The sequence below is a fragment of the Neovison vison genome, chromosome 1 (assembly GCF_020171115.1).
Source record: "Neovison vison isolate M4711 chromosome 1, ASM_NN_V1, whole genome shotgun sequence".
NCBI classification, from domain to species: Eukaryota; Metazoa; Chordata; class Mammalia; order Carnivora; family Mustelidae; genus Neogale; species Neogale vison.
The window spans coordinates 162,427,172-162,443,663 of record NC_058091.1 but is presented as its reverse complement, the minus strand read 5'-3'; the positions used below and the strand labels follow the sequence as shown (position 1 = coordinate 162,443,663).

General features: G+C 44.6%; 1 pseudogene; it reads right to left on the bottom strand.

Moving 5' to 3' along the window:
* Window positions 1-1,181: 1,181 nt before the first annotated feature.
* Window positions 1,182-3,160, bottom strand: LOC122915206 (annotated as a pseudogene).
* Between the last annotated feature and the right edge of the window lie 13,332 nt (window positions 3,161-16,492).

The window sequence follows — 16,492 nt, the reverse complement described above, 5'->3', positions numbered from 1 at the left end:
TTGACATTTAAGATGGTGTCTTCTGGGCTACAGGGCAAGACACCTCACAGCTCCCTATCTTGGGTGGCAGAGAAGAGGTTCCCACTGGGAAAGAGGCTGCAATGCGTGCCTGGGACTGGGGCTGAGTTAGAGGTGGGAACTGGGGCTGATCCAGAGGGAGGGGCTGGGAATGAGACAGAGGCAGGGACTGGTGCTGAGCCAGAGGCAAGGGCAGGGACTGGAACAATCTCAGGGTCAAGGGTAGGGGCCCTGCCAAAGGGTCATGTAATCATGGGTCAGGGAGAGGCATGGAGCCACGTTGCCCTGAATCTGGAGTGGCAAGGCATGATAGAGCTCATTGAATATGACAGAAGAGAAATCCAGTGGGGGATCGGTCACCCTGACAGTGGCCACCAGGGACTCGCTGTGCAGAAAGGGGAGACCCCAGAAGAGCTGGAGGCATTTCTGCTCCAAATTGTCCCTTGGAATCTTGGGACATGGGGGCTTCTCAAGACCAAGCAGCTGTTTTGCTTTGCCCTTCATGATCCAGAAAGATGGACAGTCCATGGTGTCCTGCCCATCACCTGGGGACTTGAACGTTCTCCCGAAAGAGGTCAGCTAGTATTTTGACCTTTCTTTCTTTTCCTTCTCCCTCCAAAACTTCAGTTCTTTGCTCTTGGCAATGAGTACCTCCAGAAACTTCTGGAAGTCCGGGTTGATGGAAGGGGGATTTTAGTCTCTTCCTATCTGTGTGTGGGGTCTCCCCAGAACAAGGCCTCTGGTGGGCCATGGGACAGAGGTGCTTGATGGGACTCCAAGCATGTTGACGTGGACAGGTTCCAGGCATTGGAAGACGCCTGCCACCAGGACAGGGATGAAATGGTACAGCGTGAGTGGCCCAGGCCTGAGATGGCTGGGACAGGAGAAGCTGACCTGTCAGCTGACCAAGGCGTGTGAGGAGCTAAGCTCTATGGGATGGGGCACCACGGGGGTGCCCTTGAGTCACACTGAGGGAGAGTCAAAGGAGGGTCCAGCTGCTCTGGGGCCAAGGAGGCTGTCAGAGGCCCAGAGGAGGTCTCCAAAGGAGGGAGACATGGTGGGAAAAGGGGAAGAGCAAGTGGCTGGTGTGAAAAGCCATCCAGGGAGAGGAAAGGCTCTGCTATCCAGGAAGTACTCAGGGAGGAGTGTGAAGCAACAGAAATTTAGGAGGTCATTGGTCCTGCTGGCAGGGTGGAGGCCAGAGGCTGAGAGGACCTCATCAGTGGAGTTAGGGCAGGTAATGGGGCCACAGGGGGAGCAGCATCTTCCACAGGCTTCCTGCATGACTGACAGGCTCCATCTGGCACCTTTCGGTGCACCTGCCCAGGGGCTGCTTGACGTAAGAACTGGCGAAAGCCCCCCGGTCAGAGAGCCTCACCAAGTGGCTGTGGGAGACAGGAGGCGTGAGCTGCCACTGTAGCAGCTGGGGCTGGGAGCGGTCCCCACAGCCCTCCATGCCCCACACCCACATCACAATGCTCCTGCTGTCCCTCAGACAAGGGCTTTGGTCACAGTCTGTCCCCACAGCTCCTCCTAGCCCCCCCCCCGGAACAGTCCCAGAGGCTGTTCCCTGCAGCCCAGGGATCACACTATAGACTCGGGGAGGCCCACTCAGGGAAGAAGGGGGCAGATTCTTTACCTTTGCAGAAGAGAGAACAGGTCCTGAAACTTCCAGATTGTTCAGAAATTCTCTGAAACCTGGAAACAGGAGACCGGGTCACAGCAGAAGGCAGGGTCCAGGGATCTTATTGGAGGTTGGGTACAATGTCCCTTTAGGGGAGACCTTTGGGGGATTGGACACGGGAGCCCCAAACAGCACTGTCCAAGGCCACGTGCCTGCACGGTGATTACAGGATTCATGATGGGGATCGCTTTGTCTTTTCCAAAGTACTTCCTCTTTCATGACCTTGCTGGAGGAGGAAGGACTGCATAGCCTCACAGACGAATCTGAGCGGAGTTGAACAGCTTGTTCACAGTGGGAATGGGAGGTCCTGCCCCCAGTCCAGGCCCTGGGGCCCCTGCTGAGCGATAACAGTTTCCAGCCCCTCAGGGCTTCGTTCTGGCACAGAATCTGGGAAGCCTCTGGGTTCGCTTTCCCTCCTCAGAGTCCCCAACCCCCACCCAGGGCTCTGTTTCCTGAGGGATGGGCTCAGGCCCTGGTGTCCTGGAGACAGGAGGTCTGGGCCCTCAGAGTGGGGGACACAGTGTAACGGGCATGCAGGGGTGAGTGGAGGATGCTCATCTTTCAGGGTCTGATTTTTCTTGCTTCTGTTGCTCCTTCTCCGTGGCTCCACTTGGTACTGAGATAAGATAACATGGTGAGGCTGGGACCCCCACCCTAGCAGCAGGTGACCCAGTGCTAAGGGCCTGACCTCCACTACAGAGGCAGCTCTTAACCTCCGGTCCTTGGCCCATGGTCACTGTGTTTGGGATGCTGTCCTGGACGCCTCCACCACACCTGGACTCCAGCCCAAGATCTCTGGGGAGAAATCCTCATGTCCCTCTAACCCTTCCCTGGTATGGCTTGTTCTGGATGGATGGTGGTCTACTTTCTCCTGAGAATACCCGTTCTATTCTTTCCCAATTCAAGAGTCTCTCCAGTGACTCGGAAAAGTGGAAAGAATAATAGAAAAGATGATAGAATTACACTCTGCTGGGTCTGGGCTGAGTGTTCCTTACCTTCCTGCTCTTCTTGTATTTCTTGAATGATGGTGAGGACGGATCAGGCTGGAAATAGGAAAGTAAAAAGAAGAAGAGCCCCAGTCCACATACGAAGGCAAGGATGGCATTAACTGCCCAGATAGTGGGACTGGAGCTCAGCCAACTATCAGTAAGGAATTCCTGAGGGAAGAGATAATTCTCCATCTCTTTCCTCTGAAAAGCATTAGTGTCTGATCACACTGCTGCCCTTAGGCAACTGAGCCCTGGGTGTGTACTTGCAGACACAAGCCCCACACCTACATCACAGGGCTGTTGTCTGGTCACAAAGGGCCCTTGAGGACAGGTAAGGGACACAAGTAACTGGACCACATCCCCTCTCCTCCTCTAGCCCTGTAGCTCTGTCATCCCTCCACCCTCCCAGGCCTGACACTCCTACCTGCTCACCGTGCTAGAGACAGACCTTTGTCAATTTGCCTTTCATCCTGCATGGAGCTCAGAGAATACCTGTTCCCCTTGAGATCTCCAGTTGTGCTCCATCAGTTTCATAGCTTTTAAAAATCTGGAGTTGTCCTTGGAATTTTGGTTAAATCCCAGGAACTTTTGTCCTCTCTCTGTAGCTCCAGTCTCCCCACATATATTCTCGCCTTGCATCACCCTAGCACAAATGAAACTCATATTCCTTTTGTGCTTCTTTAGCCATGTGCATTTTGAAAACATCTTAAGATGTTTGATTTCAATTAATCTTCACTAACTTCAGCTAGAGGGACTTAGAAAATTGATGATTATTCAAAATTTACAAAGCTAAGGAGGTACAAAACTATTTGAAATAGTTAAACCTCCTAGGTAAGTTTCTCAGTCCTTTCTAGTGTTTTTCCTTCTGAGATGAGCAGAGAGTAAACTTCAGAAACACTTTCACAACATTCTGTATAGGCACACATGCACATGCTCACACACATTCCTTAACAAATCCAGCATTTTCAAATCTTGGAATCAAGTTTTCATTTTGGTTTTTTTTTTCAGTTCAAAGATTTCCTTTAGTAATTCCTGTAAGTTTGTGTATCTGGGAATATCTTTATTTTGCCTTCATTTTCGAAAGACAAATTTGCTAGGTATGGAATTCTGGGTTGATAATTTTTTTAAAGATTATTTATTTAAGAGAGAGAGAGAATGTGTGCATGTGTGCATGAGCAGGGGGAGGAGCAGAGGGAGAGGCTAGGAGACCCCTCACTGAGCAGGACGCCTGACATGGGGCTTGATCCCAGGACCCTGAGATCATGACCTGAGCTAAAATGAAGAGTCAGATGCCCAACATAATGAGCCACCCAGGCACCTGGACAAGTTTTTCTCTTTCAGCTTTTTGACTAGTGTCATTTCAGGGCCATTCCCCCACTGGTTCTGATTGGAAGTCAGTGATTAATCTAATGCAATCCTCTGTATATGAAGGGACGTTTTTGTCTTGCAATTTCAAAATTTCTCCTTTGTTTTTCCATGGTGTGACTGTGATGTATCTAAGAGTAGATCTGCTTGTTTTTATTTTACTGTAGGTAAATATTGACTTTATAATTAAGTGTTTCCATCAAATTTGATAAGATTTCAACCATTATTTCTATAAATATTCTGTCTTCCTCCCCATTTCTCCTTTCTTTCGGAGAACACCCCTTTAAGTAGGTATGAGTCCACATTTTTCCCAGGCTTGCAGCAAACTGCTACCCGAGAGCCCAAATTTCTCAACATTCAGTTGGTGTCTAGAAAGTAGCTTCAGTTCTGAAAATGTCTTGGGTATGGAGTGTTTTGCTGAGACCATGGAAAGCTGCCTGTGTGATGATGTCATCCCTGTGCCCATACGCTCTGACTGTGATGGGGCTGTGAGTTAGAACCATTGCTTTTGAAAATGCTGCACCATGACCTGGGCCAAGCTGAAGAGAGCAGGCCTTTTGAAAGAGTCATTCTGCTGCTAGAGCTAGAGAAGCTTCGCCATTTTGTAGTAATAAAAAACGAGGACCAATGCAGTACTGTTGAGTGGAAGGTATGTGCTCTGCAGTATCAGGCTCAAGTTACAGTGAACTACAGTGAAACATCATAAGTGTAAATTATGTAGACATGCTACTGAGGAAGAGATAAAAGTGACTTCCAGAAAAAATGTGCAGGACGGTTGCATTTGTCCTAGTTTCAAAACTATACAAAATCAAATATGATTTAGCGATGCATTTCCTTTGGTAAAAATATAAAGTAAACAAAGAGAATAGTGAACAGGACTGATGGACACGGGGAGGGATGTACAGATGACTCCAAAGATGTGGATGATACTGCATTTATTAGAACAGTTGCGATGTATACGGGTTTCTTTTCCTTATTCCTTACATCTTCTATATACTTCATAAATGTCAGCTTGTAGCTTTTAAACACTAAGATACACTATAATGTAAACAACCCCTTTGGAAATAAAATCAGACATAGCCAAAATAAAATGGCCAACAGGAAAAGAGGATAAAAAACAATTGTAAGATGCTGCCAAGACCTTAAAGATTTGGGGGGACAAGATGGCGGGGAAGTAGGAGGAGGCGCCTTTTCAGCCTGTACCTCAAAGTGAGCTGATTACCTACCAAAGAACTCCATTCACCCATGAAATCAGACTGATATCAGAATTATACACGTCTGGATCTCCACAGGGGCAGAAGACGCCTGTGGGCAGGTAAAGCGGAGTGGGAATGGCAACTGATATCAGAAGATAAACAAAAAGGGGAGGGAGCCACCAGAGGCGACCGGTTGGAAAGTAATACCCCAATATGAGCGAAAGTGCCCTGCGTCTGCGGACCAGCATTAACTTGGAGACTGGTTGAAAGCACTCCAAAAGATCAAAGGATAGTGGGGAAAATTGTGGGAAACGGGACAGCTAGGGACAGGGGCTTAAGTCCCCGGTCCCAGGACAGCCTCCCCTGGTGCTGAGGCAGAGAGAGTGCAGCGGAGAAACAAGGTCTTGGTCCCTAAGCCGCCAGCGTGCCAGAGAATGCATGGGTTTTGGCTCCTGTGAGGGGATGGGAGACACACTGGTGGGCAGAACGCGCGAGCCCTGCTACAAAGCCTGAGATACACGCGCACATCCCTCAGGCTCCCCTGAGAGAGTTACAAAGGCCCAGCCGGCGCTCTTTGACCTGCGCCATGTTTCAGAGCCTAAGCCACGTGCCCCAAACTCTCCCCTGAGGGAGGTGTGCAAAAGCCCAGCCTGGTGCTTTCGGACCTGCGCCCCGTTCTCAGTGCCTGAGACGCGCTTACGACCCATAGCTGCCCCTGAAAGAGGTGTGCGCAAGCCGGGCACTCTTAGACCCAGCAAGACCAGGCACTCCCAGCCCATGTCAGCGGGAAAATCTCAGTGAGCAATTGCTACTTGGAACCTCTCTGGCGGTTGGGAGCTCCCAGACAGCCGCCACTGCCTTGGCTTTGGGTACAAGCAAAAGATCCTGCATCGCCAGGGACCGCAACTTGGAACCTGCTCTGCCAGCGGCCAAGGGGGAACTTATTTAGGCTCTGCACCCAGACTGAGGCTTCTCTCTGAGAGGGAGGTCAGGGTGCTGTTTGTTTTCCTCTAAAACTACAAAAACCATCAAAAGCGGACAAGGTGAGAGAAAAAAAAAGTGAACAAACATAAAAACCGCCAGAGAACAAAAGCCTGAAAAAAAAACCAGTTTCATCAGAGCCCACCCCCTTGAGGGGGGCAGGAGGACTTAACTCAGGTAACATTATTGACTGACAACCCACATGGCGGGCCCCTCTCCCAGAAAACAAACCAAGAAAGAAAAAAAAGAGAGAGAGAGAAAAAAAAGAAAAAAAAAAGGACTACAAGAGAACAACCACTACTTCATAGGTAAATTTTTATTTTTCACTAATTCCCACTATTCTGGTTCATTTTTTTTACACACAGGTAATTTTTTTAACCTATTTACCATCACAGCGAGCTGTACAGTACATCAAATTACATAATACCCTTCTAACCTGAACTTTTTGACACATACACCTATGTTTTTCTTCTGTATTTCTATTTTTTGAATTCCTCTTTTTTAATTATAGTTTAGTTTAGTCTAGTTTATTACTTTATTTGATCCTCTAATATTCATATAGAGTTAAACTTCAAAGTAATCCCCTTTCCCCAATCAATACTACCCCTATAGGTAAACCAAGTTTTAATCCCCTTTATCTTAGGAAAGTTGAGTCCTTAAACAAAGATATCAAGATACATCCAGGAAGAATCAAAACATGGTTCCTCGCACACACTGAGAATTTTTTTTATATTTTTTCCCAATTTATTTATTCTCAGAAAAACAGTATTCATTATTTTTTCACCACTCCCAGTGCTCCATGCAAGCTGTGCCCTCTATAATACCCACCACCTGATACCCCAACCACCCACCCCCCCGCCACTTCAAACCCCTCAGACTGTTTTTCAGAGTCCATAGTCTCTCATGGTTCACCTCCCCTTCCAATTTACCCAAATTCCCTACTACTCTCTAACACCCCTTGTCCTCCATGCTATTGGTTATGCTCCACAAATGAGTGAAACCATAAGATAATTGACTCTCTCTGCTTGACTTAGTTCACTCAGCATAATCTCTTCCAGTCCCGTCCATGTTGCTACAAAAGTTGGATATTCGTCCTTTCTGATGGAGGCATAATACTCCATAGTGTATATGGACCACATCTTCCTTATCCATTCATCCGTTGAAGGGCATCTTGGTTCTTTCCATAGTTTGGCGACTGTGGCCATTGCTGCTATAAACATTGGGGTACAGATGGCCCTTCTTTTCACGACATCTGTATCTTTGGGGTAAATACCCAGGAGTGCAATTGCAGGGTCGTAGGGAAGCTCTATTTTTAATTTCTTGAGGAATCTCCACACTGTTCTCCAAAGAGGCTGCACCAACTTGCATTCCCACCAACAGTGGAAGAGGGTTCCCCTTTCTCCACATCCTCTCCAACACATGTTGTTTCCGGTTTTGTTAATTTTGGCCATTCTAACTGGTGTAAGGTGATATCTCAATGTGGTTTTAATTTGAATCTCCCTGAGGGCTAATGATGATGAGCATTTTTTCATGTGTCTGATAGCCATTTGTATGTCTTCATTGGAGAAGTGTCTGTTCATATCTTCTGCCCATTTTTTGATGTGTTTGCCTGTTTCGTGTGGGTTGAGTTTGAGGAGTTCATTATAGATCCTGGATATCAACCTTTTGTCTGTACTGTCATTTGCAAATATCTTCTCCCATTCCGTGGGTTGCCTCTTTGTTTTTTTGACTGTTTCCTTTGCTGTGCAGAAGCTTTTGATTTTGATGAAGTCCCAGAAGTTTATTTTCGCTTTTGTTTCCTTTGCCTTTGGAGACGTATCTTGAAAGAAGTTGCTGTGGCTGATATCAAAGAGATTACTGCCTATGTTCTCCTCTAAGATTCTGATAGATTCCTGTCTCACGTTGAGGTCTTTTATCCATTTTGAGTTGATCTTACACACTGAGAATTTATAAGAACTCTCCCATCTTCTTCTTCCACCAGTGTTTCTGTGTTTTTTGTGTTTGTCCTGATAGCATATAAATCTTACATTTGGGGTTCTTTTTTTAATTATTTATTTATTTATTTGATGGACAGAGATCAGAAGTAGGCAGAGAAGCAGACAGAGAGAGAGGAGGAGGAAGCAGGATCCCCGCTGAGCAGAGAGCCCAATGCGGAGCTCCATCCCAGGACCCTGGGATCAGGACATGAACCAAAGGCAGAGGCTTTAACCCACTGAGCCACCCAGGCGCCCCACTTGGGGTCCTTTTTGACGAGGTTCTTCCTTTATTTGCATTTATATATATATTTCTCTTGTCATATACTTGTATCAGTCTTTTCGTTTGTCTGTTTTTGGTTGTCTACTTCATAAATATTACCTTGGGACCCATCTGGGCTGAACCTTCTCTTTCATCTTCCCTTTCTTTCCTGTCTGTCTCTCTCTCTTTTTTTTTTCTTTTTTCTTTTTTCTTTTTCTTTTTCTTTTTCTTGTTCTTTTCTATTGTCTCTAATTTGGGAGGGGAATTTGGATTGCACAGAAGTGTTCCAGGGTGCACCTTGACTGCAACAGAGTTGATACATCCAGCTACATCTGTTCAGTCATCTCCCATCAAAATGACTAGGAGGAGGAATACCCAACAGAAGAAAAATACAGAGGATAGACTTTCTGCAACAGAGATAATGGCTATCAACATAGACAATATGTCGGAAAGAGATTTCGGGCTAAAAATGATTAGGAAATAGCCAGGTTAGAGAAAGCCAGGGATGACCAAATGAAATTGATTAGGGCCAAACTGAAAGCGACCAGAAAGGATGTGCACAATGTTAGGGAAGAGCTGAAAGCCACCAGGAAGGAGGGTCACAATGCTCTCAATGAGTTCCAATCTAATCTAAACTCTCTCAAAGCTAGGGTAACTGAGACAGAAGATAGAATTAGTGATCTGGAGGACAAACAGATAGAGAGAAAGGGTCAGGAGGAATCCTGGAACAAACAGCTTAGAAACCACAAAAACAGAATCAGGGAAATAAATGATGCCAAGAAGCGTTCCAACATCAAAATTATTGGAATCCATGAAGGGGAGGAGAAACAAAGAAGTCTAGAAGATAGAGTGGAACAAGTCCTTCATGAAAATTTTCCCAATCTCGTGAATGGAACGAGTGTTCATGAACTAGAGGCTGAACAGTCTCCATCCAAGATTACACATTCCAAAAAAAAACATCACGACACCTGATAGTCAAATTGAGGAATTATAATTGTAGGTATAATCTCTTGAAAGCCGCCAGGGGAAAGAGGCTCCTTACTTACAGAGGGAAGCCAATCAGAATAACTTCAGACCTGTCCACAGAGACCTGGAAACCCAGAAAAGGCTGGCAAGATATATTCAGGGCACTAAATGAGAAGAACATGCAGCCAAGAATACTTTATCCAGCAAGACTGACATTCAAAACGGATGGAGAGATAAAGAGTTTCCAAGACAGGCAAGGCTTAAAACACTATGCAACCACCAAGCCAACACGGCAGGAAATATTAAGGAGGGTTCTATAAAAGAGGAAAAATCCTAAGAATAGCATTGAACAGAAATATAGAGACAGTCTACAGAAAGAAAGACTTCAAAGGTAACTCAATGTCAATAAAAATGTATCTATCCAGGATCTATAATGAACTCCTCAAACTCAACCCACACGAAACAGACAAACACATCAAAAAATGGGTAGAAGATATGAACAGACACTTCTCCAATCAAGAAATACAAATGGCTATCAGACACATGAAAAAATGCTCATCATCATTAGCCCTCAGGGAGATTCAAATTAAAACCACATTGAGATATCACCCTACACCAGTTAGAATGGCCAAAATTAACAAAACAGGAAACAACATGTGTTGAGGAGGATGTGGAGAAAGGGGAACCCTCTTCCACTGTTGGTGGGCATGCAAGTTGGTGCAGACTCTTAGGAGAACAGTGTGGAGATTACTCAAGAAATTAAAAATAGAGCTTCCCTATAACCTTGCAATTGCACTCCTGGGTATTTACCCCAAAGATACAGATGTCGTGAAAAGAAGGGCCATCTGTACCCCAATGTTTATAGCAGCAATGGCCACAGTCGCCAAACTATGGAAAGAACCAAGATGCCCTTCAACGGATGAATGGATAAGGAAGATGTGGTCTATATACACTATGGAGTATTATGCCTCCATCAGAAAGGATGAATACCCAACTTTTGTAGCAACATGGACGGGACTGGAAGAGATTATGCTGAGTGAACTAAGTCAAGCAGAGAGAGTCAATTATCTTATGGTTTCACTCATTTGTGGAGCATAACCAATAGCATGGAGAACAAGGGGCGTTAGAGAGGAGTAGGGAATTTGGGTAAATTGGAAGGGGAGGTGAACCATGAGAGACTATGGACTCTGAAAAACAGTCTGAGGGGTTTGAAGTGGCGGGGGGGTGGGAGGTTGGGGTACCAGGTGGTGGGTATTATAGAGGGCACGGCTTGCATGGAGCACTGGGTGTGGTGAAAAAATAATGAATAATGTTTTTCTGAAAATAAATAATTTGAAAAAAAATGTATCTATCAATAATCACTCTCAATGTGAATGGCCTAAATACGCCCATAAAATGTCACAGGGTTGCAGATTGGATAAAACAACAGGACCCATCCATATGTTGTCTACAAGAGACCCATTTTGAACCTAATTATACACAGAGACTGAAAGTGAAGGGATGGAGAAGCATCTTACATGCCAATGGGGCTCAAAAGAAGTCGGGGGTAGCGATTCTCATATCAGATAAATGACACTTTAAAATAAAGACTGTAGTCAGAGATACAGAAGGACACTACATAATCCTTAAAGAGACTATCCACCAAGATGATCTAACAATTGTAAATATCTATGCTCCCAATATGGGAGCAGCCAAAAATTAAGAAAACTGTTATTCAAGATAAAGAGTCGTATTGATATGAATACACTAATTGTAGGAGATCTTAACACGCCTCTTTCAGAATTAGACAGATCATCGAAGCAGAAAATCAATAAAGAAACAAGAGCATTGAATGACACATTGGACAAGATGGACCTCAAAGATATATACAGAACATTCCACCCTAAAAAAACAGAATACTCATTCTCTCAAGTGCACACGGAACCTTCTCCAGAATAGACCACATACTGGGTCACAAATCAGGACTCAACCGATACCAAAAGACTGAGATGATTCCCTGCATATTCTCAGATCACAATGCTTTGAAACTGGAGCTCAATCACAAGGAAAAGTTCCGAAGGAACTCAAACACCTGGAAGCTAAAGAACACCTTGCTTAAGAATGCTTGGATCAACCAGGAGATCAAAGAAGAACTGAAACAATTCATGGAAACCAATGAGAATGAAGACACTTCGGTCCAAAACCTATGGGATACAGCAAAGGCGGTCCTAAGGGGAAAATATATAGCCATCCAAGACTCGCTCAAAAAAAATTGAAAAATCCAGAACACACCAGCTGTCTCTACACCTTAAAGAACTGGAGGATCAACAACAAATCAAACCAACTCCACACATAAGAAGGGAAATCATCAAGATTAGAGCTGAGATCAATGAGGGAGAAACCAGAGATACAGTAGAACGTATCAATGAAACTAGAAGCTGGTTTTTTGAAAGAATCAATAAGATCGATAAGCCACTGGCTACACTAATACGAAAGAAAAGAGAGAAAGCCCAAATTCATAAAATTATGAATGAAAAGGGAGAGATCACAACTAACACCAAGGAAGTAGAAACAATCATCAGAAGTTATTACGAACAGTTATATGCCAATAAGCTTAGCAACCTAGATGAAAGGGATGCATTCCTGGAAAAATATAAACTCCCAAAATTGAACCAGGAAGAAATCGACAACCTGAATAGACCGATATCTAATAATGAGATTGAATCAGTGATCAAAAACTTCCCAAAAACAAGAGCCAGGACCTGACGGATTCCCTGGGGAATTCTACCAAACATTCCAAGAAAAAATAACACCTATTCTCCTGAAGCTGTTTCAAAAAATTGAAGCAGAAGGAAAACTTCCAGACTCTTCCTATGAAGCCAGCATTACGCTGATCCCCAAACCAGGCAAGGACCCTACCAAAAAGGAGAATTTCAGACCAATATCACTGATGAATATGGATGCTAAGATTCTCAACAAGATCCTAGCCAACAGGATCCAACAGCACATTAAAAAGATTATCCACCATGATCAGGTGGGATTCATCCCTGGGCTACAAGGATGGTTCAACATTCGCAAATCAATCAATGTGATACAACAAATTAATATGAGTAGAGAGAAGAACCACATGGTCCTCTCAATTGATGCAGAAAAAGCATTTGACAGAATCCAGCATCCATTCCTGATTAAAACGCTTCAAAGTATAGGGATAGAGGGAACATTCCTGAACCTCATCAAATCTATCTATGAAAGACCCACAGCAAATATCATCCTCAATGGGAAAAAGCTTGCAGCCTTCCCATTGAGATCAGGAACAAGACAAGGATGCCCACTTTCACCAATCTTGTTCAACATAGTATTAGAAAGAACTAAGTCTGCTGTTGCAATCAGACAACAAAGAGAAATAAAAGGTATCCAAATTGGTAATGAAGAAGTCAAACTCTCTCTCTTCGCAGATGACATGATTCTTTAGATGGAAAACCCAAAAGACTCCACCCCCAAACTACTAGAACTCATACAGCAATTCAGCAGCGTGGCAGGATACAAAGTCAATGTGCAGAAATCAGTGGCTTTCTTATACACTAACAATGAAAATACAGAAAGGGAAATTAGAGAATCGATTCCATTTACTATAGCACCAAGAACCACAAGATACCTGGGAATAAACCTAACTAAAGAGGTAAAGGATCTATACTTGAGGAACTATAGAACACTCATGAAAGAAATTGAAGAAGACACAAAAAGATGGAAGACCATTCCATGCTCTTGGATCGGAAGAATAAACATTGTTAAAATGTCTATACTGCCTAGAGCAATCTATACTTTTAATGCCATTCCGATCAAAATTCCACCGGCATTCTTCAAAGAGCTGGAGCAAATAATCCTAAAATTTGTATGGAATCAGAAGAGACCCAGAATCGCTAAGGAAATGTTGAAAAACAAAAATAAAGCTGGCGGCATCACCTTACCTGATTTCAAGCTTTATTACAAAGCTGTGATCACCAAGACAGCATGGTACTGGCATAAAAACAGACACATAGACCAGTGGAACAGAGTAGAGAGCCCTGATATGGACCCTCAACTCTATGGTCAATTAATCTTTGACAAAACAGGAAAAAATATACAGTGGAAAAAAGACGGTCTCTTCAATAAATGGTGCTGGGAAAACTGGACAGCTATATGTAGAAGAATGAAACTCGACCATTCTCTTACACCGTACACAAAGATCAACTCAAAATGGATAAAAGACCTCAACGTGAGGCAGGATTCCACCCGAATCCTAGAGGAGAACATAGGCAGTAATCTCTTTGATATCAGCCACAGCAACTTCTTTCAAGATACGTCTCCAAAGGTAAAGGAAACAAAAGCGAAAATAAACTTCTGGGACTTCATCAAAATCAAAAGCTTCTGCACAGCAAAGGAAACAGTCAAAAAAACAAAGAGGCAACCCACGGAATGGGAGAAGATATTTGCAAATGACAGTACAGACAAAAGGTTGATATCCAGGATCTATATGACCTCCTCAAACTCAACCCACACGAAACAGACAAACACATCAAAAAATGGGCAGAAGATATGAACAGACACTTCTCCAATCAAGAAATACAAATGGCTATCAGACACATGAAAAAATGCTCATCATCATTAGCCCTCAGGGAGATTCAAATTAAAACCACATTGAGATATCACCTTACACCAGTTAGAATGGCCAAAATTAACAAAACCGGAAACAACATGTGTTGGAGAGGATGTGGAGAAAGGGGAACCCTCTTCCACTGTTGGTGGGAATGCAAGTTGGTGCAGCCTCTTTGGAGAACAGTGTGGAGATTCCTCAAGAAATTAAAAATAGAGCTTCCCTACGACCCTGCAATTGCACTCCTGGGTATTTACCCCAAAGATACAGATGTCGTGAAAAGAAGGGCCATCTGTACCCCAATGTTTATAGCAGCAATGGCCACAGTCGCCAAACTATGGAAAGAACCAAGATGCCCTTCAACGGATGAATGGATAAGGAAGATGTGGTCCATATACACTATGGAGTATTATGCCTCCATCAGAAAGGACGAATATCCAACTTTTGTAGCAACATGGACGGGACTGGAAGAGATTATGCTGAGTGAACTAAGTCAAGCAGAGAGAGTCAATTATCATATGGTTTCACTCATTTGTGGAGCATAACCAATAGCATGGAGGACAAGGGGCGTTAGAGAGGAGTAGGGAATTTGGGTAAATTGGAAGGGGAGGTGAACCATGAGAGACTATGGACTCTGAAAAACAGTCTGAGGGGTTTGAAGTGGCGGGGGGGTGGGAGGTTGGGGTACCAGGTGGTGGGTATTATAGAGGGCACAGCTTGCATGGAGCACTGGGTGTGGTGAAAAAATAATGAATACTGTTTTTCTGAAAATAAATAAATTGGGGGCAAAAAAACCATAAAAAAAAAGTTACCTACTGTGCCCATGTGCTGCCTTATTCACTAGGTGCCATGAGTGGGTCTCCTTCCAATGACACTAATCTCCCACATGTGTGGAATGTCCAGTCCCTGAGCTCTCGCTGGGTCTCCTGAGTACCCTCTGAGCATCTAGTGTCCAAGTTCCAACAGACTTCTGTGTGATTGTTTCTAAATCCTCAGTTCTGGGTCCCAGAATTGAGGTAGAGATAGGGTGGGAGGGGGAAGGCATGGAGAATGACCCTCTCAGGGGTTTAAGCTGTCCTCCATCCCTCTATGCTCTCCCACAGTGCTCACACACCGTCCACATCTTCCCATTTTCCAGAAGAAGCTCTTAGAACGTTACCCTAAAGCAGGAATAACAGATATGTGGATGAAAATTCAGCAGCCCCTCTAATTTACAGTGCTCCACTACCCTGGTGGAGAGGGAAGGCCCTCCTTTATCAGGGCCGTGGATGTGCTCTGGCACAGATAAGAGTCACCTCAGGAATCCTCTTTTCACCCTGCCCACAATGACATTGGTGTGAACAAGAAGAAGGGATCACCACGGTATCCACTGTGCTCAACCTCCTCCAACCCATGGGCGGGAACACCCACATATTCCTCTTTCCCTAAAACTCAAAAGGAAGGGGTGGGGCTGCCCTTGGATAGTTCAAAGGTGTGGGCATCACCTAGTCTTCTCAGTATTAAGTAACTTATGGCACATCTTGCCAAATGCCCTGAGGCATTGAGGGAGAGGTTTGAGCTAATGTCTGCAGCATGTGAAAAATTCATTCCCCTGGGGTTTCTGGAAGCCAGAGCCCTGGAAAGTAGGCAAACATCAAGAGAACACCTTCCCATATCAGATGTCTCCAGCCAAGTAACCCTGATACTGGACTACACTAGAATATGGGTGTCTGGTTGCTGGGGTTCCAAGTTCTGTTGGGGTCTGTAGTCAAGGAAGTGACATCACTGCCTGGGATCCCCCACCACAATTCACTCCTGGTTTGACACCTACACAAACAGTGCTCTGGTCTGCCATCTCTTATTGCCTTTCTGCTTGAAAGGCCACATCCGTACACAGTGACATCAACACACTCCTCTCCACAGGGCCCCAGGAAGATCTGGGTGCAGCCAAGGCCCCAGCTTGGAAACACACCTGGCTTCAGACACAACTCTATTTTTACCTGTTTTTTGACCCTGTATAAACCATTGTACCTGACAGGGATGGTCTTCTCTGTAAAATACACATGATTCTAGCATGTCCTTCTACCAGATATCCATAGGCGTAGGTCGGATAATATCTGTGATGTTAGACGAGTGGTGTCACATGTATAAAATACCTCCAACCAAATTTCTTTCCTCTTATCAACTTCTTTGAATCTGCTACTAGTCAGATTCCACTGCACAGTCCCTACTGGTTTGTGTGCTTTTGTGTGTATATGCACACTCTCTCCTATGTGAAACAGATGTGTTCATCAGTGCTCACATTCTGGAGTCCCAGAAGAACAGGGTAATAGCTTGGGTAATAGCTTCCCAAGATATTAGGCTTCTAATTTTCAATGCAAACCCTAAAGAAGTGATTGGATCCTTGTCCCTTGAGGGTCAGAATCCAACCTGACCCATAGAGATTGTCTGTCCTGTGATGTAAGCC